Below are 26,199 nucleotides of genomic sequence, written 5' to 3' on the forward strand. Positions count from 1 at the left end.
TGTTTTTCTAGTTTTCAACTTTTGTATCTTATTGTAAATGTCATTGTTATCATATGTAAATTTTAATACTTCTTTGGCCTTAGTCTCCTCATCTATCTCGACATTATCCTTGTAACCAACAATCTTTACATACTGCTGACTGAATACTTCTGCCTTTTAAAGATTAATTATTCCTGGAATGCCCTTCTTGGAACCTGTTTCTGCCTTAAATTACCTATACATACCCTTCCATTTTTCACTAAAATTTGTATGACTGCCAATTATGCTTGCCATCATATTATCCTTAGCTGCCTTCTTTGCTAGATTCAATTTTCTAGTAAGTTGCTTCAATTTCTCCTTACTTCCACAGCCATTTCTAACTATATTTCTTTCCAGTCTGCACCTCCTTCTTAGTCTCTATATTTCTCTATCATAATAAGGTGGGTCTTTACCATTCCTTACCACCCTTAAAGGTACAAACCTGTTTTTGCATTCCTCAACCATTCCTTTAAACCCATCCCAGAGTCTGTTTACATTTTTATTTACCGTTTTCCACCAATCATAGTTACTCTTTAGAAACTGCCTCATGCCTGCTATATCAGCCATATGGTACTACCTAATAGTCCTACTTTTAAGACCTTCCTTTCTATCACATTTATTTTTAACTACAACAAAAACAGCTTCATGATCACCAGGGAACGGATTTATATGTACTAATAATTATTGAAATATGTACATATATATTTAGTTATTTTTATTGAAATATGGAATTATATATGGACTTAAAATTACACATACAACATTAATTTCGATTGAATATCAAAGTTCAAAGATGCTAAACAAAGTTTTAATATATTTTAATATATTTGAAGAACACTCAATATTTTATTCTCTGTTACCAAAAACATTGGATTATAACATGTTCTTTTAAGTGCTTGAAAGTGAATCCTCTCCTATTATCTCTAAGGACAGATTTACATTGACTGAAACTGCGTTCAACATTGGAAGAGCTAATGGGTTCATAATTCAACTTCACAATATCTGCTGGGGTTAAGTCCAGTGTTAATTTTACACTTAAATCTCCACACAGCATTGCAGCAACCTTTGTAATTTCTTCATATCCAGGGTTGTTTAAAGGTACAGTGGCCATCTTCATGTTTGCTACATCTACAACTTTACCTGTACCACGATTTAGTTGTTCCGCCGTTTTATTCACAAATTCACAACTTTCGGAAAGTGAGAGATGTGAGTTTCGGAGCCTTTTCAGTGTTTTTGTGGTGCATAAAAAATTATGCTGAATGTAACATAAGTCATTTCTCATACTTGTATCGCAGACAACTGTTTTCGCGGCTTCAATTGAGGCTCCATCTTCGGAGTCCATGGCATGCAGAATGTTCTTAATACAGTCTATATATTCAACACAATATTCAACCGCTTGCAGCCACGTGCCCCACCTAGTTAGAATTGGCTTAGGCAGCAATGGACTCGCTTGGATACATTTCTTTCAAAAGATGAACTCTTCTGTGGGCTTTGAGAAAAACTTGTTTCACTGAGGAAATCAATAAATCTACTATGGGGTAACTGTCTCTTATCACTTCTGCCACACGATGAATGGCATGTGCTACACATGTTAAATGAGTCATCTTAGGATATACAACACATAATGCTTCTCCGGCTTTTATCATATAAGGTGCGGCATCACTAATAAAAAGTAACACTTTATTATACTTAACGCCCTGTGGCCAGAGGATACCCATAGACTCATTGAAAAGTTTTGCTATAGTTTTGTTATCGCACTTTCGTAGAACATCAGAGTGTAAGAGAATCCGTTTACAATAATCATCGCTTAACAAACCAATGATTACGTTGCCAATTAGCCTGCCTTCTTTGTCTGTTGTCTCATCAATGGAAACCCAAATTGGACCGTCTTTAATCTCTTGCCTTATCTTCTGAACAGTTTCATCGTATATGGCTGAACAGTACGATTTTCTGAACGTTGACTCATACGGGATGCATCGTTTAGTATATTTCTCGAGGAATTCCCCTGAAGCACTGATTATTCAGTTTGAAGAGAGGTATGTCAGCAGAGATGAGAGAACGGCAGAGATCGTTACGCTGGAAGTTGCTGATTGAGTCAGAAACATCTGTCTCTGCTTGGAATCTCGTTGTTTGTTAACCTGGTTGTTTACTGGTTGAAACGTGCTGTTGCACAAGGAACCTTTGAGTAGATGTCACTGTACAATGACACAAATTACAAAATAATTTCTTACTGTCAGTCGATAAACCATCTTCTTTAAGTTCTGATACGTAACTTTTCAGTTTTAAACTGGTTAACTGAGCTACTTTAGACATATCGTGACAACGTTAATGTCTTCAATGAATATCGATATACAATTGCACACACTGAACGTATAAGAACACTATGATCCATCTTATTGTTAATTCAAACTGTGAATGACTGGTAGTGAGTTAGATGGCCTTATAAAGCAATCAGAGGGAATGCCTGAATTACGAACTAATCCGGAAACCACTAGCACATCGTCGATGAATGAGATTTCCTTAGTTTCGAAATTATGGCACAGACACAGTCGATGTTATGTAATGCAGCTGATCAGTGCTGTAAATGTGATTCAGATAGTCACGGTACTGACCGGCTGATCTCCACCACTTCTGCGCTCAATCTGTCTCTTTCTTCGCACCGCTTATCAGCTTATTTTATCAGCCCAGACGTGGACAGGCGTCCACTGAATATAGATTTTTAATTTATTTCTCCGCTTTGAAAAGACTGCTAATTTAATATAACACTTTTTAGCCGAAATATGGACTATATTGATTTTAATGATGAAGAATATGGAACATATGTGCTAAACTCCAAAATATGGAAAAATATAGAAAATGAATACTCCATTTTTCAACTCCACACGTCATGATTCGTAAAGATAATGCAAAATATAATTAATTTTAGCTTCCTAAAGGGATATGTATTTACATATAAATCCGTTCCCTGATGATCACTAATACCATCTATTACTTCAGGTTCTCTGTAGAGCTCATCTGGTTTTATCAGCATCACATCCAGGATATTTTTCCCTCTGGTTGGTTCCATCACTTTCTGAATCAGCTGCCCTTCCCATATTAACTTATTTGCCATTTGTTGGTCATGCTTCCTGTCGTTTGCATTTCCTTCCCAATTGACATCTGGCAAATTCAGATCTCCCGCTACGATCACATTTCTTTCTATGTCGTTTCCCACATAGCCGACTATCCTATCAAATAATTCCGAATCCGCATCAGTGCTACCCTTTCCCGGTCTGTACACTCGAAATATATCAAGTTGCCTATTATCTTTAGAAATGAGCCTTACACCTAGAATTTCATGTGTCTCATCTTTAACTTTTTCGTAGCTCACATGTTCTTCTTTCACCAGAATGAATACTCACCCTCCCACCATTCCTATCCTATCTCTACAATACACACTCCAGTGCCGTGAGAAAATTTCTGCATCCATTATATCATTTCTCAGCCATGATTCAACTCCTATTACAATATCTGGTAAATATATATCTATTAAATTAATTCTATTCCTTTCTTTACAAAACTTCTACAGTTCAACACTAACAATTTTATGTCATCCCTACTTGATTTCCAGTTCCCTGTTCCCTTATCACCACTCCCTAGGCCACCCCGTTTCCCTGAATGTACCTCCCTATTACCCTTCCTAACTTATACGTACCACTGCGGTTCAAGTGAAGGCCGTCTGAGCACAGATCCCTATCTCCTACCCACCCATTAGAATCTAGAAATTTCACTCCCAGTTTCCCACATACCCACTCCATAGTCTCATTTAAATCCCCAATCACCCTCCAGCAGTATCCCTCCTACACAGTATTCCACTAATAACAATCTCCGCTTTCTTAAACTTCACCCGTGCTGCATTTACCAGATCCCACACATCTCCAACTACGTTGGTACTTATATCAGCTTGCCTTGCGTTGTTGGTACCAACGTAAAACACTACCACCTTCTCGTTCCCCTCCTCCCTCTCTTCTACTTTCCTCAACATCTGCCTCAACCTAATTCCTGGATAACATTCTACATTGGTTCCCTTTCCTCCACACACTTTCCCCACGTGTCTAACGATGGAATCCCCCATGACCAGAGCCTCAACCCTACCCACCTCATTTGATCCCCTCCCCACCTGGTCAGCCCTATCTTTCCTGATAGCTGCAGAAGCTACTTCCTCCTCCCTTTTCTCCTTTCCATGACCCTGTTCCACCTGTCTTTTCCTATCCTCTACTCTACATTTCCCTTTCCTACCTTTTCCCTTCCTCCTACTTCCACAATTCTCAGCAACAGTTCCCTGTCCCTGATCTTCCCTCTGTTGTTCTACCTGGAGTGACTCTTACCGATTTCGCACAGACACCTGTCCTGAATTCTGATCCTGAATAGAGCCCTTAGACTGCAATCTCCTTCCCCTTAGAACATTAGACCACCTGTCCTCTACAACTCCCCCTTTCCTTCCTCTCCCTCTTGTACACCTACCGTAATCTGTACATTGCTTGAGGGAGTCCTATCTTCCCTCCTGTCTTCTGTGAGGATCCTAATTATCCCCCTCAATCTCTCCAACTCCTCCCTGATACCCCTCAATGCCTCGCCACACCCACAGTTCGTACACTCGCGCTCCTTAGCCATTCTTTACGGAAAAAAATGAAAATAAAAATAAAATAACATATTTGCAAAAAATAAATGAACGGAGGGATATATTGTCTGGGATAGTACTCAAAGATCACACAACAATAAGGTAAATAATATACGACTACACTACAATACTACTTAGTCGTACTCTATTTTTCATCCTACAACCCCTAACAGGATAAAAACTACTGTTAATTACTGAATATCAAAAGTAATACACAAGAACTACACAATTCCAAACTGCAATTAAGCCTATCCTAATTACAACAACAGAATTTTAGTAAGAGTTTCTACGGATACCTCTACTACACCAGTACTACACAAATATTTTACAATAATAAAATAAGCACACAAAATTCTAATAGGATATTACTTGTATACTACTGTAGAGTACACTACAGTAATTTTTAAACTACTGTACTTTCAGACGTATCCTAATTACGATACCGGTACCGTATGTTACTACTAAGCACAAACAGAAATTAAATTTGCAAGAACTACTGTACTCAAAGATTACCAACAAAGCTAAATGCTTAGACAAATTATTATTAGTAGTATGCTCTAATAGATACACACGTAAGATAACACACGAATATAGCAGGCAAGATACAGCACTATCTAAATGTACTGTATCTATACTACAATGTATCTACATCATCATACCATACCCATTGCACCTACTTTCGAGTTCCAAGATATTAGACTGCAGACTTTTGGCACAATCTGCCATTAAGACGAAGTCGTCAACATAGGTCAGACTGCTTAATACATTTCCACATAACTGAATCTCATACTGCCACTTTATACCTTTTAGCAGAATATCCATGTAAACTACGAACAGCAAAGGTGAAAGATTACAGCTTTGTCTAACCCCTGTACGTGCCCTGAAGCAAGAACTCATTCTACCATCAATTCTCACTGAAGCCCAATTGTCATCATAAATGCCTTTGATTGATTTTAATAATCTACCGTTAATTCCATAGTCCCCCAGTATGGCGAACATCTTTTCCCTCGGTACCCTATCATATGCTTTCTCTAGATCAACGAAACATGAACACAACTGTCTATTCCTCTCGTAACATTTTTCAATTACCTGGCACATACTAAATATCTGATATCTGACCCTGACAGCCTCTCTGTGGTCTGAAACTACACTGGTTTTCATCCAACTTCCTCTCAACAACTGATCGCACCCTCCCTTCCAGGATGCCCATGAATACTTTGCGTGGTATATTAATCAATGACATACCTCGATAATTGTTGCAATCACCGGGTGAGTTGGCTGTGCGGTTAGGGTCTCACAGCTGTGAGCTTGCCTCCGGGAGATAGTGGGTTTGAACCCCACTATCAACAGCCCTGAAGATGGTTTTCCGTGGTTTTCCATTTTTACACCAGGCTACGGCCACTTCCTTCTCATTCCTAAGCCTTTCCTATCCCATCGTCACCATAAGACCTATCTGTGTCGATGCAATGTAAAAGAAATAGCAAAACAAAACAAAAAAGTTGCAGTCCTTCCTATTCCCTTGCTTATAGATAGGTGCAATTACTGCTTTTGTCCAATCTGAAGGTACCTTACCAACTCTCCCTGCTATGAAGCCATTTCATCCCTGCCTTCCACTATACTTCACCATTTCAGATCTAATTTAATCTATTCCTGCTGCTTTACAACAGTGGAGTTTATATACCATCCTTTCCACTTCCTCAAGCATAATTTCACCAACATCATTTTCTTCCTCCCCATGAGCTTGGTTGTTCGCGACACCACCAGGAAGATTTCCTTTTACGTTGAGATGATTTTCAAAATCTTCCCTCCACCTGTCCAGCTATTATGAGTTTGCCTGAATTACTCAAAACACTGTTCATTTCCTTTTACCCTCCTTTGTAAGATTCTTTATTACATTCCAAAAGGGTTTCCCTGTTGCTTGACGTAGCCTTTCCAGCTTATTACCAAAATCTTCTCAAGACTTATTTTTGTATTCAACAAATATTTGTATCTCTCTGTTTCTTTCATCTACGTACAATTCCCTGTCCGCATCAGCCCTTGTTTGGAGCCAATTCTGATAAGCCTTCTTTTCGCGTTTACAGGATTCTCTCACTTCATCATTCCACCAAGATGTTCACTTTTCCCGTCTTTACACACAGTCATTCCTAGGCATTCCCTTGCTGTTTCTACTAGAGCATCTCTGTATGCCACCCATTCTCTTTCTATATCCTGAACCTGCTTACTGTCCACCGTTCGAAACTTCTCATTTACACTTTGAGTGCCACGTGAGACCAGCGTTGACTCACAGAGCTTAATGCCATTCGGGGCGCCGTTTAATTCCGCTGTGGACTTACGCGCACTCTCAAAGTCTCAGGCACCGTGGTGCCATACTGTCATCACACTTGACATGTAAACGTATGTAAAATGAAAGTAGGTGGCCAGTACGTCATGAATCTATTCTTGGCCTGCCCATTTGCGAGTCCGATGTGGCACCACGTGGCCTGTACGTCACTGTAATATATCAACCAAAATAAATACATTATGATGGCATTATTGTTTTCTGATCGTGTCATGTGTACAAATAACAAAAGATTGTTCTGTATAGTGTACTCATTGTTCATTGTCTCATATCAGGGTTTATAGACGAATTGAAAACATAGGACAAGAAAATTACATGAACCTTCTAGAAAAAATATTTGTAACTTTGTCTCATTCGCAATCACACCACAAATTGGTATACTTTTAGCATATGAATTTAAAGTATAACAAATGAGACTTTCTGAAGAAATATGATTCAAACTGTGTTTCACAATAACAATCACACTACAAATCTGTGCACTTTGAAGAAACAGTCCGAACAGAACAAATTTTCACAGGCTGGTCATTTGAACTTAGACTGTAGAGTCTTCCTCATGGCATGTTGCCTTCCTGATTCCTGATGGATCTCTTCATAACAATTACTGCATCTCCGTCATCCCTGCCGGCCTGCATCCTCCAGTCGGTGGGGTAATACCTGTTTCCTTGGTACTTGTGGGGGAATGTGAAAATTTTTGATACCGGTACCTGTTAACTGTTCAACAATGTCCTGTTTGAACTGGGTAAGAGATATACTCTCATTCCCAAGTTGATTGGAACTATAGATGGCTTTTACTATACAGTGCTTGTGCCGATCAATATCTCTATAGCTATTTTTCTGTACCATTTTACTCCGTCTCAGGGAAGTACTATAGCGCTTTTTATGATCTGATAAATCAATGTACGGTTTGTATTTGTTATACTCTATAACACTCCGTGGTTTTTGCCCTTCACCATCCCTCCTCTGAACAGTGACCATCTCACCAGTGTGTTTAGTTGTCAAAATGAACACGTCTCTTTTATCATGCCATTTCTGAACAACACACCAGTGTTACTTTCAAGGGCTCTTGTCTCTCCTTTTGCTAACTTTCTTTTAGTAACATCGGTTGTATTATACTTCTGATTAGATTTCAGTGTTCTAAAGCTAGAGTTTATATTCTTTAGTAGTTCATGAGCTAATGAGACAGACGTATACCAGTGTGTCAGGAAGGTGAGAACTGTGCTAGGATACGTGGTGACACATTGGTCTCACGCGGCCTATACAGCTGGAAGGTAGTGTCAGTGGCCGCGTGAGACCAATGTGTCACCACAATTTCAACACAATGTTATGACTACAATTTTGGCCCAAGATGACTAAGGTACATTTCTGTAATAAGATGCACATTTTATACTCTATAGTAAAAAAAAGAATGGCCTGGATGGAATTTTTTTTTTTACTGCATATGTGGCACTTAACATGTTAATCATATCAATGTACTTCTGTCTAATTTCCTCGTCCTGGAGATTTTCTACCCTTATTCATTTGCAGACAGATTTCACTATCTCTATCCTAGGCCTAGAGATACTTAGTTCACTACAGATCACATAGTGGTGTGTATCAGTTAAAAATCCCCGAAAAACCCCTACATTCCTAACAGATTTCCTGAATTTGAAGTCACTTAAGATATAGTCTAGTATGGATCTGGTGCCGCTTCCACCAGGGGTGAATAGCCTTATGCTTGAAGAATGTATTCGTAACTGCTAAACCCATACTAGCACAGAATTCCAGCAAATGCTTCCCATTCCCATTAGCTTCCATATCTTCTCCACATTTACCAATCACCCTTTCGTATCTGTCAGTTCTATTTCCAACTCTCGCATTGAAATCGCCCATCAGCATTGTCCTATCCTTGCTGTTCACCCTGACTACGTTCTCACTCAGTGCTTCATAAAACTTGTCAACTTCATCCTCATCTGCACCCTCGCATGGTTAATGCACCAAGACATTTCTCGTCCTAATTTCTTCAACTGCCAAATCTACCCATATCATTCACTCATGTATGTGCCTAAAAAACGATGTTGCATACAATAGTATTCCTGATAAACAGTCCTACCCCATACTCTGCCATTCCCTTTTTATCACCCGTCAAGTACACTTTATAATCTCCTATCTCTTCCTCGTTATCTCCCCTTACCCGAATATCACTTACCCCTAGTACATCCAGATGGATCCTCTTTGCTGACTCAGCCAGTTCTACTTTATTTCTTCCATAAGCCCCATTAATATTGATAGCTCCCCATCGAATTCAATTTCTTTCGCCAAGTTGTTTCCGAGGAGTCCCTCGCCTGACAAATGAGAGTGGGATTCTGTTAATCCCATAGATCCGAAGCTTACTTAGAATGTTCGAGCTCGAGAAATTCATGAAGCAGGATGCTACCCTACTTACACATAGTCCAAGTGAGGATCTCTCCTCTAACAGATTAGGGACCATCTGTGGATTGTATAGTCCTAGCCGCCTGAGCACAAGGAGGGCCACGGCTCAGAATATGTCCAAGATGCCCACTTCCATTCCATAGCAACTGGTATTCTGACTCTCAGGACCACTTACTAGGCCACTCAGCTGTTACCCATGGTTCACAAACTAGGACGTGACTACAGTAACCCACACCATGAACCATGATTTCCATAGGAAACTTGAAATATTTGTCTTGAATGAGTAAATTCACATTTCCAATATAATTGGTCTGTTATTTGAAATTATATATTTTCCAGCTAACTAATTCTTGGTTAGTGTTCATTCCAGTGTGCCAATTTGGGCTCATCAGTTGGTAAGTAGCATATGATTAGTGCATGTAGTGGAGGCGAAGCAAAGTGAACAAAGTTATCTCAATTTCTATCCCATTGGGCAGCCAAACTTGTGGCTCTTTGAGCCATAGAGAGGGGAAGTTTTTGGATAATTTCTAAATTTGAATGGTATGTTTGAACATACATATACAGAAAATCCCCCCCTGCCAGCCATGTGACCTTGCGGTGGTGGGGAGGCTTGCGTGTCCCAATGAAGCAGATAGCAAAGCCGCAGGTGCAACTATATTGGATGGGTATCTGTTGAGAGACCAGACTAATGAATGGTTCATCAAAAGGGGGGTAGCAGCCTTTCGGAAGTTGCAAGGGCGGCAGTCTAGATGATTGACTGATATGGCCTTGTAAATTTGCGAGGCAGAAGCAGTCACGAGAACTTCGTATTGTAAGAAGCACTATCAATGTTAACTCCATGGATTAAATTTATAGAAGGAAATGGATTATAAATTCAAGATAAGGTGAAATTTAGAAGCCTAACCATACTATAAAAATTATTAAAATTTATTAATTGAGGGAGATTGACTGGTGAAATTCTGAGAATTCATGGACTCTATTCGTTGATTGGCTGTAGGCAAGAGATGCTACAAACGGCGTGAAATCCCCCGCCCGAAATACAGGAGCTAAATTCACAATTATATTAATTACTAGCGAACGATATTAGTTGAGAATTGGCATAGAGGCGATAATAATATTATTACATCAGTAGATCTCAAGTTTAAGCCACTGGCAGGGCCGCAAATAGTCGTATGAGGATATTGGAACTTCGTGCCATAAGATGACCTCGTGAACTCGGAGGAGAGGTGAGATGAATATAAATACATGGTCGTGGGAACGGAAGTAACTTACTTGTAAAGAATTGTTCGAGCCGTTACTACGCCAGGGTGCGTACTTACTTGTGGAGAATTGTCGGAGCCGTTACTATGCAAGTGCGTGTGTGTATTCACTTGTGGAGTATTGTTTGATTTGTTATTATGTTATGTAGCACAGTGGTCCAGGATGTGATTTAGTACGTGTTACAGACTAGAACAGTCTACTAGCAGGAGTTTGAACATTTACCGAACTCATTAAATCAAAACCTACGGATAGGAGTGTGAGATTCTATATCAAAAATAGGATTTATGTTACGTGAGAACGGCTGCGGGTGTTCAGCGTAAATTTACCAAGTGAACAGTCGCTTACTGATGCCTGGTCAGCCACGCGAATGTGAGACGGGAGAAATGCGAACAGACACGGAAGTGCTGGGTCGAAATTTAGAGTGCGCGTCAGGCCGCTGAAGGGGATATCGATGTATCCCATGTTCCTAGTGTCCGGGGAAGGAACGAAGAATGTATATTTACATTAAGTGGGCTAGATAAAAAGCCAAGAGTGTAAAATGTATGTGTTAAATTTAGAGTGGAAATTATTCCAAGTGCAAAAAGTTATTTGTTTTTATAAGATTTAAATTGTGTAATATTGAAAAGTGTCAAGGATTACCTCTTCAAGCTGGCATGAATACCAGTAGGATGCAGTGCTAAACCTAGGTGGGGGCGATGCTCCTCGTCCAGTTTAGCAAACTACAAGGCTGAGATGAGTAACCATTAATATAAATTTGTAGAATGCTAACGTTAGCGGGAGGAAATCTTATTCTTTCATTATGGTAACTTGATTGTGAAACGAGCCACCTCCGGCTCATATAAATTCAGAGATAGATAGATAAAGGGACAAATTAATATGTACATAATTAGATCAAACACTCATCATAAATTTGTTTATTTAATAGAGTAGATTAGGGTTGATTTGTTTGTTCAAGTGTTTGAATTGTTTGTGATTATATAGGAGCACGGTTCACGTTAAGATAAGATTAATATTCATTTTAGAAGTGCTCAAATGTGTTGGGTTTTTTTTGTCAGTTATTGGAAACGTTATAGATATTAAGGCTTGTTGTAGGATTATCCAGGGGTAGAGGGTTTCCAGGTGAATTTAATTGTTGTGGGACGGAATGATGTCCATTGAATTGTCTGTAAATATCAATGATTATTTGTGCCGTGAAGTTTCGCCAGTGGACAGAAATATAGTAATCGGTAGAAGTATCGGAGTGATAAATGAACATGGGTAATGTGTAAATGCATGTTTTATAGTAATGCTTTGTGAATAATGGCACGGGCCTAGTTTGATAGAATGATTGCAAGTTAAAGTAATTTAAATGTGGAGATAACATGTGGCATGGAAGACTTTAATTCGGGCAGTAAATTTAACTTTAACATTAATTGTTGATTTAACGCTTTTTGACTCCATAATAATCATCAATATTTGTGTAGAAGCGATAGAGGCACTTGTATATGATGGTCACACTATGTTGAAAGCCCAGAGTGGTTTGAGCCAAATTTTGATGTTGGAATTCGTGCGGGACAAAAATCCGGCATGAGATGAAATGGAATTGTACTGATGTTGATGAAGAAATAGATGGATCTTGGGGTCAATGTTGATATAATATGCCGATTCTGGTGTCATGAGTGGCAGGAGAGTCCACGCCCCGAGGATTAATTAGTGAATTAAATGTTTTGAAGAGTTCCAGTGGAATAAATGGATTTCAAATGAAAAAGAAGGAATAATTTAGCACTTGCAGCGATTGGATGTATTTGGCCAACTGCAAGGTGCCATGGGATTTGAGATTTGTCTTGGGAGGACATGGTGTCCCCATAAATTAACGGCAGTATGAAAATAAGGTTGTGGTTTCGAATACCGTTATTTTGTCCCGACCAAGGTGAACTCGGATCTTGGTGGTTCATATCGGGAGTTAACATATGTGACTAAATTCTAAAAGATTGGATATAAAAATATTTAATTTCAAAATAATAATATTCCAAGTAAATCATGTCTTAATTGATTGATTAAGTGCCAAACTAAGACAAGAATTGTAAAGGGTTATGCATTAAACATAATAATAGTGAACTGCCGTGTAACAAGTGAAATTAATAATAATAAGAAGAAGAATAAGATGAATGTATTATATTATTTCTGAGAATAATAATAACGGTGGGAATTGAAATTAAAATATAAAATTTTGAAGAAGAATAAGAAGAATTGATTATATTATTTCTGAGAATAATAATAATAATGGTGAAAAATGAAACTGAAATATTAAATCAATGATGATTACATGTTATGATAATCATGATCTCCACTGATAATAATAATAATAATAATAATAATTTTTTTAAATTATTTCGGATGATGATGTTGAATGATACTAGGGAAGTCAGCTGGCAAAATAACGTAATAATGTCAAGTTGTTGTAAATAATAAGTTAAGTTGTTATTTGTAATGTGATGGCAAATCCCTACATCTGGACCATTAGGTTAGAGTCTCTTCGTCGTTTCCTTCAGTTAACGATTGGCATATCTTGGTTAGGAACCCGGGGAGAGTTGTGCATTATCCTGGGGTGGTCTCATCTCAATAAAAGTGGAGGCGATGACATGATTCATGTGATCGCGCCCACTTGGCCAACAGGTAATTGGTCCATGACCATAAATGGTCATTGTGTTCACGAGGGTCGAATTGCAACCCTCAGAAATCAATGGTTCCACCACCCAAGTTGACGGGTGGTCAAAAGTGTAAAATATTATGTGAAATTTTCAGGAATGATTTGCCAAATTACCGGCTTAATAAAGGTCAATGAATTTTGTTGTGTGTTAAATTTTTATCTTAAATAAAATGCTCCTTTAGCATTTGCAAGGAAACAGTTCCAGGTTCTTGTTATTGTAGCATAGTAAACCCTTGGTGACTGTTTAAATATCCGTCCCCATTCCCAGGATGGAGCCTTCAAATTTTTCCCTTTGATCTGATTTAATATAATTTTTTGTGTTTTTATGATGAGCCTTAAAGTTAATGATTAGTGTCCCGTTCAACCCTGTAGTACTGATTGGATGGTGCCCATACATGTATTTGGAGGTCTTATATCTTCATAACTTTTTTAAATTGTTTATTAGTTGCGATAGATTCAGACCGTAACACCCCCTGAGATAAATGCTGGTTGGGACTCAGGCTTTGAGCGGGTACGGTACCACCTATTCAATACATGCTACATGGGTGAAATTTACATAATACTATGTACACTTCTTAGGAACATGTTTCACCCCTTGTTAAGGGTAGGTAACCTTAAGGTCAAAAGTCCGAATCATTAACCAATCATACAGGGAATACACTGAAAATATGTTACACTTTAAAATCATCTTAAGTTAACACGCTACAATTATAACGTAGAAAAATGCCTATTACTAACCAATTATACAAGGAATACACTGAAAATAATAAGTTACACTTTAAAACATCTTAAGTTAACATGCTACAATTATAATATAGAAAAATGTCTATTACAAACTAAGAGTATTGAGAATAAATAGTGTCTGTACTCATGGGAAATTTAAAAAATGTAAATGAAAACTAAAAGAATATTTTAATGAAGATCATGACTTTGCAGGTCTTGGGCTAGTAACAGTCGTGATAAAGATTGTAATCCTCTTTGGGTATAACAATCCCAAGAATTCTGTATCTGAACACAACAGGTACTCGGTCATGAGCCAGCACATGACTGAGACATGACACCATTTCACAACTATAGAGAAGGATCTTACTATTATTAAGTGTATCAGTAAAGGAAAGTTAATGAACAAACTTGAAAATTTACACATCTTTTTGGACCAAACCTATAATAACAATCATAATTTAAATGAGGTCGCAGAAAATAAAAATCCTTTATACGAATTAACGCCCAAATTAATACACATCGTGAATTCACACCAGAATAAAATCCTGTATCTTTTAAATTCCCTCACCCAAATGTTTCCGTAGCCGTGTTGAAACACCGGATCCCGTGAGATCTCCGAAGTTAAGCAACATTGGGCGTGGTCAGGAGTTGGATGTGTTGCCACGCGCTGTTGGTGGAGGGTAAGGGAATGGAGGAGCGGAAAGGAACTGGCCACCCTACTGCACGTAAACTCCGGCTCAGGAACACCTCTGCGGAAGTTCGGACCTGTCTTCGGGCAGAATAACCCTTACCTTACCCAAATGTTTCATCCACCAAACTAAATATCAGGTCTACCCACACTATCCCTGTTAACGCTCCTCTAGTAACGGCACAAGCACTTAAAGATCAATGTAACCCCCCCCCCCCCCCCCCTCCTCCACACCCTACGCCTCCTTTACCACACAAGTATAACACCAGGAGTAGAAATGTTAGTCAGGCAGGAGATGCCAGAACAGTCAGTTCTTGCCAAGTAAATTATCTCTCAATTGACATATCAACTACTGAAGTTTCTTAACATTATGCGTGCTTCAAAATACTAATTTTAACTTCTCTTTTATTTAATTACAGACAATATACCTCCCAAAAGCTATTAATCAATTCTACAAGTAAGAATATTCACACACGAGTGTTCGTAACGTTACGGCACAGTTCAACAATTATGCACCGGCCTGAACTTGGATTTACGACACCGCTTTACGCGACAAAAAAATTATGATCAATTTTCAAATGTTACAGCATTTAATTATCAACACTCAACTTACCCAAATTATTCTCAATCTCTAGCTGTTGTTTATAACTATTGGACATTGTTTTCGTATGAAGTTCAGATACAGAATTCTGGGGATTGTTATACCCAAAGAGGATTACAATCTTTATCACAACTGTTACTGGCCCAAGACCTGCAAAGTCATGATCTTCATTAAAATATTCTTTTAGTTTTCATTTACATTTTAAAATTTATTTCCCATGAGAACAGACACTATTTATTCTCAATACTCTCAGTTTATAATATACATTTTTCTATATTATAATTGTAGCATATTAACTTAAGATGTTTTAAAGTGTAACTTATTATTTTCAGTGTATTCCTTGTATGATTGGTTAGTAATAGACATTTTTTTACGTTATAATTGTAGCACGTTAACTTAAGGTGATTTTAAAGTCTAACATATTTTCAGTGTATTCCCTGTATGATTGGTTAATGATTCGGACTTTTGACCTTAAGATTACCTACAGGCTGATGATGCTCTTAACAAGGGGCGAAACATGTTCCTAAGAAGTGTACATAGTATTATGTAAATTTTACCCACGTAGCACGTGGCATGTATTGAATAGGTGGTGCGATAGAATAAATTATTTTGTGATAATTTGCTTATAAAACAAATTGCTAAAAACTAATTATGCAGTATAAATTAAATAGCATTAGATTTGAATGAACAGAATAAGGAACTAGCAAACATATAGACAAATGACATAACAATAATAGGCAACATTGACAATAGAACATTATTAAACTGAGAAAAGAAGAATAAGAAAGGGAAGGAAAGAAAGAAAGAAATAGAGAAATTTCAGCCTAAATAAATGTGAGTATTGTTCATTTAAATATTTACATGTAGTAAGCAGAAGGAAAATTGAGATTATAATAATACCAGCATTTTGAACTAACTTTCACTAATTCCTAATGTTTGTTTACTGATTGACTTTTTTTGCACGATTGATAAAACGGAATTTAATGATCGCTGAAATGGAGTATTGCGGACAGTATTACTTCACCGGGTGGCACATATTTGAGATAGCACTTGTGGTGCCTTAATCAACTGGTAGTCAGTTGATGTGTTACAGTGTTCAAAAGCATCTTTAACATGTCCATTGTTACTAAATAATCGAGAACGGATTGGGACTGTGACATAGGAGAAGTAGGCAAAAGTTAGATAATGGCTGGAGGAAAGAAATGATAGTGTTCAGGTGTGCAGGTATTGTTTAGAATTACGGTGGCTGAAGGTGATAATGTGAGAGCTTCAGTTATGATGGGATTATTATGGAGGGTGCCTCTTGTGAGATATTGGAAGCGAAGTGAATGTATGTAGTGTATGTATTACCTATATCGGGAAAGGTGTAGAGAGGTTGATAGTTGGCAGAAGGTGTGTCTAAGGGTAGGCGATATGCAATACATACTGCATGACAGTGAAGTATAATATATATTGAGTCGTATGTATTAAATCAGGTGAGCAGTAATCCATTTCAAAAAATGAATAATAAAAGACAAGAAGACCCTATAGATCTTCATACAAAGTTATGTTTATTTTGTTTAGTGGTGTTATTAATAAGTGTATTATCGTATTTTGTTGGGCTGACATGAAGATAAACATAACTCTTTATGATTAAAACATTGATTTATGGATGGTTGATCCATTAGTAGCGATTATAAGATACAGTTACCTGAGAGATAACAGCGTAAATTTTTTTGAGGTTGATGATGTAGGTAGGTTTTAATCCCCACGTGAAACCAGTCTGGGATCAGAGGGCTCAAAAGTGATTAATGACTTTTCTGTGAATATCAGCTAGGTGGTGGTTCCATCAAAGGCTATGTTGTAGTTTAATTCCGACGGAGGTTCGTTGGTTAGTTTCCATGAATGGTATGTTATACATTGTTAAGTGGACTTTTTGACGTGGGAGGCATAGACGGGACTCTATCTGGAAAATTGTGAATCGGATTTTAGTGGAATTTATGGAAATTGCCATTGGTTAAACCAATTTTCAAGGATATTTAGGTATGTTTGTAGTTTAGAGGTAAGAGAGGTATAGGTGTATTTGTAGGCTAAAATAGCATGGTCATCAGCATATTGACACAGGTGTAGAGGTGGTGCAGGATGCAGGATATCATACGTATAGAGAATATATAAGAACGGTGAGCGAGGAGAACCTTGACCTAGACCAGAGGTTAAGTGTAGGAGTGGGTACCATTAATATCAATTTCAGCTTTCCTAGATTTGAGATAGAATGGGGATGGGAAGCTGATGAAGCTTGTATAAATGTCCTTGATGCCAGACAGAGTCAAAGGCTTTATCAACATCAAGACATATTAAGGCAGCATGTTTGTTAGTGTTGATTTAGCAGTTCACGGAGGACGTAATATTGAAAAGGTGGTCAGGAGCGGGAAAGTGAGATCAAAAGCTGGCTTGGGAGGTTGGGAGAAGATTGAGGGAATGTAAATAGTGAGACATTCATTTGTATAATATTCCTTTAACAATGTTGTTAAGGACTGTAAGGAGGGATATAGGTCAATAAGAGTGAATGTCAGATGAAAGCTTATTTGGTTTTGGGAATAGGAGGCTGATAGATTTGCTTCAGTGTTCTGGAAAAACACCAGTATAAAGCATGGTATTATAGATACAGCTAAGAGCATGGATTAGGATAAGAGGAGCTTCTTTAATATGGCAATAGGTGATACATACCTGCCAATTTTCCTGATTTAGGCGGGAGACTCCCGATTTTCAACAGTTTTCCCGCCGCCCGATTATTCTGTTATTTCTCCCAATTTTAGCTCATTTTTTGGTGAATTTCAAACATTTATCCCACCATTTCAGCTTTGTACACCAGTGGCCGGAAGTCCTTCGTTCATTAGCTACTTTCAAATGAAATATCGACGTTTATTAACACGAGAAATGCGCATGAATGTGCGATGTTTATTGAAACCTTTATATTGCGACCCCTATATTTATTGATTGTCAATATCTCGTTCTTGCGTGCTATGTTCGTCTTCGTTCACATGCAGTCTAGTCGATTCTAGAGACTAGTCGCTACATTTGGAGTCTTTTTTAGTAATTTAGCGACAAAATTTGCTGGAAATTTTAGGAGCCAGCTGGAGACAATTCTGGCGAATGATAATTTATTACTTGATAAAAATAGCATTGCGCTTCGCATAATCGCGCGGGCGCGTGATGCAAAATATTAATCTATGCATTTGCTAAGTAATGGCATCTAAGAGCTTGACTGATTCACACGTGTGGAGCATGAGTTTTCGGAAGGCTTATCAGAGACCGATAATCTCACATACTTCCTGTGAGGGAATAGAGTTGTGTAAATTTTAGCCTTGTAGCCTCGTATAGTAACAGCCGGGTTTTGAGACAAATAGTGTTATAATATATGCCATAGTACTCCTGTACTGCACAAAACATGTAGAATAAGCAGTTTTGACCAATTTGTTTTTTCCTGATTTTCATATCAAAATCTCCTGATTTTTGGTTTTGTAAAGTTTGCAGGTATGGTGATATTATCCGGGAGCAGTATTGCGTTTTGTAACGTATGTTGTTTTGAATTTCTTGAGTGTATGGGACTAGTCTTCATCACGGAAATGACAGAAAGAAGGTTGTAAATGGGGTAAATTTGGGTTATTATATTTAAGTGTAGTAGGTTCATCAGGATGTTCATATTGTGGTATTTGTGGAGGAGAAATATTTGAATTGTAGTTGGCAGAAACGTCTGCTTTGTCTTTGTCTGTAATAGGAGGGATAGGTGCAGTATGTATGAGATATGTAGTTTTATTCATTCTTCGAAAAGTAGTCCAGAACTTTCTTGGATCATACCTGTCAGAGAGTTCTGAGCAAGCAGTAGTCCAATGTTTTGTTTAATAGCTTTGATATATGAACAGGCATGTCTTAGTGTTCATCGATATTCAAGTAATGTCATATTGTCACGGGTTCACACGTGCGAGTTAGGCAGATCGTGGGCAAGGAGAGAGCTTTAGGGGGGAATAGGAGGTTTAGTGGTGTGAAAGTAGTGATGGGCAGTCTGAGACGAAGTCTCGAGATTTCTCGGGATTTCTTGAGACTAGCGCAGGTACTGTACTATTTCTCGCGAGAAATTTTGAGAGATCTCGAGAGCGGTGTCCCCACATTGTGCGGCGAGCAGCGTGTCATAGGCCTACAGATAGTCGGAGCTGAATGTTGTTTGTGCCGAGTATGCAAATAGCCAACCACGGGCCTTTTCAATTTCGTAAATACGTGTCAACAAGCGACTAGGGCGTTCATTTCTACCAAGGTCTATTTTGACGCAGTATAACAGCATTCTGGCATTGTATGCACTGGTAGGTACACGAATGAGTGGTTTAAGTACAGAAGCTAACAGCTACTGTAGGTACACGTACCTGGTTACTAGAGGCGTGCATTATTCGAACTCGAGACAAGGCAAGATGCGCCTTGCTGCATACACAACCACCGTTACGCACGAGTGGAATGTGTAATCTAAAATGCTTCAGTTTGCTCCAATTCTTTCGACAGGTAGGTGTATATCGTTTTCAGACCCCACATTCAATAACATGTGACCACTGCTTGTGTTTACCGATATTTTGGTGACAAAGGAAATAATTCCTTACAATGTTATAGAGTATTCACGTCATAATTAGGTACTTCGATATATGACGGTGCAATGTGAAATTGTGTCTAGTTGTAAGCGACAACTTGAAGACGATGTCCGAAACACAACATAAGTCGTGGATGTCGGTTATTTCGAAGAGATGTCACATAGCACAGCCCGCTTATTCAAAAGAAGTGTTGCTTATTCAAAAGAACTTAAATACGTCGGCAGAGATACTTCTGGGATGATCCGACACTTAAAAACACATACCGGTAATATAAATGAAGAGGAATAGTCACAGAACACCTCCGGCCTGGTCTGAATCACAAGAAGCTACCCTGCCGACAACGACTGTGAGGCATCCAGGTAGGTTTACATCCTAATAACAGTTATTAACAAATTATATGGGTTATTCAGCTAAGAAGTCCACCTGACATAAGTCGTGAACAGTTTAAGATAGTGGCATTCTGTCTTCACTTTCGTTAATGGTATTAGGGAGCTCATAATTCAACATGCAGTGCTTTCCTAGGCTTTTGACAAAATTTATCATCACACACAATTCCATATGATAACTATTAAGCTTACACTCGTAGTTACTGGGACGTCGCACAGATCGCAGCACACGAGAATCGGTCTCAAGAGCGTTGCCCATCAGCCCTGCTGAAAGAATTGGAGCAAAGTCGGGCATTTTAGATTACACATTCCACTCGTGTAATGGGGGTTGCATATGTAGCAAAGCACCTCTTCCCCGTCTCAGGTTTGAATAATGCACGCCTCTAGTATCAAAGTAGGTGTACATCCTAACTACAGTTATTCACAAATTATGCGTGGTTATTCAGCTAAGATGTCCACCCCAAATAAGTTGTGAACAGTTTCAGATACTGATATTCTGTTTTTACTTTCGTTAATGGTATTAAGAGGTTCATAGTTGAACATGCAGTTCTTTTCCAGGCTTTTGACAAAATGTATTGGCTCACACGTTTTCATATGGGAACGTTATTTCACGCAATAACTGCCAATGATATACTATCAAGTATACAGTCGTAGTTACTGGTACGTTGCACAGCTTGCACTACAGAAGGATCGGTCTCGAGATTCTCGCGAGAGTCTCGAGATCTGCTATGTCAGTCTCGAACGAGAGCGTTTCCCATCACTAGGTGAAAGGAGTGCCGTGGTATGTTGTAACTGGTCAGCTGTTACGATAGAGTGCTCTACTAAGCTCACGAGTGAGTGTAGGTAGGGGGAGGGGAGTTCTGAAAAAGATACGTTATTGTTTGGCGGTATTGTTGCTAGTTAATGTTTTGTAGGAGGAGCGTGGGAGTATTGTTTGTTTTTGTGGTTGGTTGAGTCATCAGTACATATACTGGTATGATGCAGAACTCCATGCCACCCTATTCTGTGCTAGCCTTTTTGTGAGGAGGTCTTGGGATGTGACAGGAACTACAGTTTCTGGTTGAGTAGGTTCGTGGTGGGGTGGGCTTTGCATGTATATGAGAAAGTGGAATGAGGTAGATTACAATTTACACACTTAGATGAGGTCTTTTTAGAACAATTTTGAGTGGAATGCTCTTGTCCACAAATGCCACATACCTTGGGGTGCACGCAAGGTGGTGCCTGTGTTGTCGCATCCCTAGACGACACCCTGACCAATGAAGTTAGACCTCTGGGTGTTGTGGATCTAGATGATCTTGTAGGCCTGGTGGCCCTCCAAATGTAGCTGGGTTGCTACTTCATCTTCAGTCCAGTCACGATCCACCCAATCAGCCACTGCCGATAGAATGGGGGAGGAGTTTGTATGGTAGGAGCTTGCTGCACGATGTAAACAGCTCTTGCATGTGTTCCATATTGTTGCATTCCAGTAGTGGTGGTTAAATGGTTGTAAAATGACTTTTACGATTTAATGTTGAAATAGCCATCTCAGGTTTTTTGGATCTCAATGTTGTAGCTTGCATAGTTTTGTGTAAATCTTGTGATAGTCTTGTAGCTGACTTTGATGTTCGCTTTTGAAGGGTCAATATGCATGATCTTGACTCTGTAGAATGATGCTGGTGGAATGGGGACCAGCTTTACTACACTTCGCTGTCTGATGGAAGATGGCAGTGCCGGGTTTCTGGCTGCCTGGGCATAGCTACGGACATTGGCTGGCATGTATGTCGGTGTTGGTTGTGGATATCTAGGCGACGTATGAAATGGAGCAATGACTTTGACGTCGACATCGCCCAGATTTAATAATAGAGGTTGAGTTCCGGAACAGGAGAGACCAGTGGTTGATGAATGATTGAGCGGGGTAAAGTGTAAATAGAGCCCATAGCTGACGACATGGATGCATTTTCATCACAGTGCCTTTTGTGCTCGCTACATGGAATGGTGTAATAACAACATTCTCTATATGGGGAGATAATTTTATGGTTTCTGCTTCCATGTCAAGAAGGCTGTGCGATGTCTCTGGAGGGCACATGTTACTCATTCTCGATGACTGGTCTGACACTGTTGCTGGCACCTTTTGTCTAGGGCTGGAACTAGTAGATCTGCGGGTAAAACATGGTACTATTGCTTCCACCTGTTGGATGATGGTAGAACTTGGTTGTTGGATACTCGACTTGCTGTGTAGCGACAGGAGTAGTGGAGGCCACTGCGTAGGCTACTTCGAACCTCAGGCATTGCCAATGCACTATGAGAGACTTGGTGTCTTTTACAAAATTGAGGCCTGCAAGGCCATCAGATGATCTAGATTTCAGTTCCCATAGGGAACTTGAAATATTTGTCCTGAATGAATAAATTCATAATTCCAATATAATTGGTCTGTTATTGGAATCCTGAGGATCCAAGTAGCCTGTGCAGTGGCCTCTACTGCATGCACTAGCCATGCGTCTTGGTAGGTATGCTAGTTACCAACTGATGAGCCCAAATTGCTCATTGGAATGAAACATTGGCAACCAAGAATGAGTTGGCTGGAAAAAATGTATAATTTCCAATAACGGTCCAATTATATTGGAATTATGAATTTACTCACTCAGAACAAATATTTCAAGTTCCCTATGGGAATCAAACTCTATATCATTTGATGGCCTAACAGGCAGCGGCATCACTAGATTGAGAGGGGGTGCTGCAGTGATTCTGACTCGAGTGACACTAATTGAAAAACATTATTTAGAAAGAAAGAAAAAAGAGAGAGAGAGTAATGCAAAATACATTAAAGTGGATTCATAATTTGACTCGCTGGAAAACCTAAGAATAAAAAGTATCGTAACTTCCAATAATATAATTGTTTTTAAAATTCTCATGCTTGAATGCATTATATTTAATATACTTCAACATACAAGATGCAAAAACATCCTTTACACATCGGGCAAAGAAACTTGCAAAGCAAGTACATATATATAAGATTATACTTACAGGAAATGTACATTCATTTCCCTAAAACTAAGTTTTTAATATTTCTTGTTTAGTAATTTTTATAATGATCCATTTTGTCTTCAAATTGTTATTTTTTTGTTCTAATGTTTAAACTTTTATAGTATAGTCCATATACTAAAAGAATACAATTTTAATATTCACATTTCTATAATACACTCCTTGGTATTTAAATAGGCACTGTGTGGACTCTGTTCAACATCTATAAAATATTTTGTCACTTCCTACCAATAATATAGAAGCAACTTGAAACTACTACTCTTTCAACAGGTGGCACATTCTCATATTCTGTATGTATCAGATAAGAGTTTTGTCTGCACATTGCTCAGAATTAAAGCAGAATAGTTTTTATGAACTGGTCATGTCCACAGTTAGAATGAAATGCAATTTTTAATTTTCTATCATCTGCGAATGAATGTATATGCATGTATATATATGCATCACGAGAAAATAGCTGAATAGAATTGATTGAAAACTTATATGATAAGGCAGGAAATACAACGTGCGTTCCATAAGTAATGCGACCAATTTTTTTCTGACGCAACTGTACACCGCAGCGTGTTCTAACCTGCTGGGCTAGGTGGAGGGGGGTGTTAGCTTCAAACACTCTTTGTCCCATTCAGCAGCGAGCTGCCGGAGAGTCAGCACGTGCGTTTCCGTCAAGCCCGTTTTGAGTTCGTGTAACACGGCATAATGGATCGTTCTGTAGAGCAACGGTACGCTATCAAATTTTGCGTTTCAATTGGGAAGTCCACCACCAAAACTTTTCCATTACTTCAGCAGGCCTTTGGGACTGATTGCTTGTCCAAATCAAAAGTTTTCCGATGGCACATGTCGTTCATGGAGGGCCGAGAGGAGATCACCAACGAACCTCGCAGTGGACGGCCATCAACCTCACGAGTCGACGAAAATGTGACGCGTGTGCACGATTGTTTGAACTCTGACAGACGGCTGAGCCTTCAATTGATAGCACAAACTCTAAACATGGCAAAAACAACCGTTTTCCACATTGTGACCGAAGATTTGAACATGAGAAAGGTGTGTGCCAAACTGGTCCCAAAAGTGTTGACCGACGAACAAAAGGACAATGATGTACATGTTGATTCCCATAGGGAACCTAAAATATTTGTCTCAAATGAGTAAATTTATAATACCAATATAATGGTCCGTTATTGGACGATTATAAATTTTCCAGCTAACTCATTCTTGGTTGCCTGCGTTTCGCCCTCGTGTGCTAAGTTAGGCTCGTCAGTTGGGACTTAACACACCACCCAAGACGCAACGCTAGTGCATACCGTGGAGGCCATTGCATAGGCTATTTGAAGCCACCAGCAGTGCCAATGCACTATGAGAGCTATGTCTCATTTCCAAAACTAGATGCCTGCCTGGCCATCAAATGATATACATGTTCATTCCCATAGGGAACCTAAAATATTTGTCCCAAATGAGTAAATTTATAATACCAATATAATGGTCCGTTATTGGACATTATAAATTTTCCAGCTAACTCATTCTTGGTTGCCTGCGTTTCGCCCTCGTGTGCTAAGTTAGGCTCGTCAGTTGGGACTTAACACACCACCCAAGACGCAAGGCTAGTGCATACCGTGGAGGCCACTGCATAGGCTATTTGAAGCCACCAGCAGTGCCAATGCACTATGAGAGCTATGTCTCATTTCCAAAACTAGATGCCTGCCTGGCCATCAAATGATATAGATGTTCATTCCCATAGGGAACCTAAAATATTTGTCCCAAATGAGTAAATTTATAATACCAATATAATGGTCCGTTATTGGACATTATAAATTTTCCAGCTAACTCATTCTTGGTTGCCTGCGTTTCGCCCTCGTGTGCTAAGTTAGGCTCGTCAGTTGGGACTTAACACACCACCCAAGACGCAAGGCTAGTGCATACCGTGGAGGCCACTGCATAGGCTATTTGAAGCCACCAGCAGTGCCAATGCACTATGAGAGCTATATCTCATTTCCAAACATAGATGCCTGCCTGGCCATCAAATGATGTAGATGTTGATTTCCATAGGGAACCTAAAATATTTGTCCCGAATGAGTAAATTTATAATACCAATATAATGGTCCGTTATTGGACATTATAAATTTTCCAGCTAACTCATTCTTGGTTGCCTGCGTTTCGCCCTCGTGTGCTAAGTTAGGCTCGTCAGTTGGGACTTAACACACCACCCAAGACGCAAGGCTAGTGCATACCGTGGAGGAAAGGAAAGGAAACGTAAGTTATTTCATTCCCGCCGCGAGTGCGGCGGGTGGGCCATCAGCCGAACTAGCGGCTCTTGGGCCTTGCGAATGAGAAAGGGAGAGTGAGATTAACAAGATCTAGCGGGTATGTTATGCACTTACGTAAAATAATATGTAGAATGTCCCTGCGTAGAAGGGTACAATTGAAACAGAAAATTGTGAAAGTCCTGCAGCATTGTTTACATTGCACTACTATAACGTAAAATAAACAGAATTGGCATGCAGCTCTTCTTACGCTGCAATGTTAACTCTAGACATAACGAAAAAGGAGGACATTAGAAGAGAGTGTTCAGTTGTCCTTCGAAGTACGTCGGTAGCAAGTGCGATAAAATCGCACAAAAGAAACCAGAGAGACGTAGCGAATAGTATTAAACACTGGGAGAAAGAAATGCACGTGAAGGACACTTTATTGCACTTGGTAAAAACAATCATTGAGGGCGCTTGTGGCGCCGGATCGTCGAGGGTGGACAAAACATGAGTGGACAGTTTGCGGTTCGGTTGAAAGGTTTGGTAAGGAGCAGGAGGG

The sequence above is a fragment of the Anabrus simplex genome, chromosome 2, assembly GCF_040414725.1.
Source record: "Anabrus simplex isolate iqAnaSimp1 chromosome 2, ASM4041472v1, whole genome shotgun sequence".
Classification (NCBI taxonomy): domain Eukaryota; kingdom Metazoa; phylum Arthropoda; class Insecta; order Orthoptera; family Tettigoniidae; genus Anabrus; species Anabrus simplex.